Raw genomic sequence first — 2,025 nt, 5'->3', positions numbered from 1 at the left:
CCTGACTTTTTAATGATTGCTATTCTAACTGGTGTGAAATGCTATTTCATTGTGATTTATATTTGCATTTCTCTGAAGACCAGTGATGATGAGCATTTTTTCATGTGTCTGTTGGCTGCATAAATGTCTTCTTTTGAGAAGTGTCTGTTCATATCCTTTGCCCACTTGTTGATGGAGTTGTTTTTTTCTTGTAAATTTGTTTGAGTTCATTATAGATTCTGGATATTAGCCCTTCATCAGATGAGAAGATTGCGAGAATTTTCTCCCATTCTGTAGGTTGTCTCTTCACTCTGATGGTAATTTCTTTTGCTGTGCAGAAGCTCTTTAGTTTAATTAGATCCCATTTGTCTATCTTGGCTTTTGTTGCCATTGCTTTTGTGTTTTAGACATGAAGTCCTTGCCCATGCTTATGTCCTGAATGGTATTGCCTAGGTTTTCTTCTAGGGTTTTTATGGTTTTAGGTCTAACATTTAAGTCTTTAATCCATGTTGAATTAATTTTTGTAAAAGGTGTAAGGAAAGGATCCAGTTTCACCTTTCTACATATGGCTAGCCAGTTTTCCCAGCACCATTTATTAAATAGGGAATCCTTTCCCCATCTCTTGTTTTTGTCAGGTTTCTCAAAGATCAGATGGTTGTAGATGTGTGGTATTATTTCTGAGGGCTCTGTTCTGTTCCATTGGTGTATATCTCTGTTTTGGTACCAGTACTGTGCTGTTTTGGTTACTGTAGCCATGTGGTATAGTTTGAAGACAGGTAGCATGATGCTTCCAGCTTTGTTCTTTTGGCTTAGGATTGTCTTGGCAATGCAGGCTCTGTTTTGGTTCTGTATGAACTTTAAAGTAGTTTTTTCCAATTCTGTGAAGAAAGTCATTGCTAACTTGATGGCAATGGCATTGAATCTGTAAATTACTGCGGGCAGTATGGCCATTTTCACGATACTGATTTTTCCTATCCATGAGCATGGAATATTCTTCCATTGTTTGTATCCTCTTTTATTTCGTTAAACAGTTGTTTGTAGTTCTCCTTGAAGAGGTCCTTCACATTCCTTGTAAGTTGGATTCTTAGGTATTATTATCTTTGAAGCTATTGTGAATGGTACTTCACTCATAATTTGGCTCTCTTTTGGTCTGTATTATTGGTGTATAAGAATGCTTGTGATTTTTGCACATTGATTTTATATCCTGAGACTTTGTTGAAGTTGCTTATCAGCTTAATGAGATTTTGGGCTGAGACAATGGGGTTTTCTAAATATACCGCTAGCGGTCTGTCAATTTTGTTAATCTTTTCAAAAAACAACCTCCTGGATTCATTGATTTTTTGAAGGGTTTTTTGTGTCTCCATCTCCTTCAGTTCTGCTCTGATCTTAGTTATTTCTTGCTTTCTGCTAGCTTTTGAATGTGCTTTCTCTTGCTTCTCTAGTTCTTTTAATTGTGATTTTAAGGTGTCAATTTTAGATCTTTCCTGCTTTCTCTTGTGGGCATTTAGTCCTATAAATTTCCCTCTACACACTGCTTTAAATGTGTCCCAGAGGTTCTGGTGTGTTGTGTCTTTGTTCTCATTGATATCAAAGAACATCTTTATTTCTGCCTTCATTTTGTTATGTACCCAGTAGTCATTCAGGAGCAGGTTGTTCAGTTTCCATGTGGTTGAGCGGTTTTGAGTGAGTTTCCTAATCCTGAGTTTGAGTTTGATTGCACTGTGGTCTGAGAGACAGTTGATTAAAATTTCTGTTTTTTTACATTTGCTGAGGAGTGCTTTGCTTCTAACTATGTGGTCAATTTTAGAACAAGTGTGGTGTGGTGCTGAGAAGAATGTATATTCTGTTGATTTGGGGTGGAGAGTTCAGTAAATGTCAATTACGTCCTCTTGGTGCAGAGCTGAGTTCAATTCCTGGATATCCTTGTTAACTTTCTGTCTCGTTGATTTGTCTAATGTTGACAGTGGGGTGTTAAAGTCTCCCATTATTACTGTGTGGGAGTCTAAGTCTCTTTGTAGGTCTCTAAGGACTTGCTTTATGAATCTG

This window comes from Mandrillus leucophaeus, unplaced genomic scaffold (genome assembly GCF_000951045.1).
Source record: "Mandrillus leucophaeus isolate KB7577 unplaced genomic scaffold, Mleu.le_1.0 Scaffold481, whole genome shotgun sequence".
NCBI classification, from domain to species: domain Eukaryota; kingdom Metazoa; phylum Chordata; class Mammalia; order Primates; family Cercopithecidae; genus Mandrillus; species Mandrillus leucophaeus.
Note: the sequence above shows the minus strand (reverse complement) of the source record.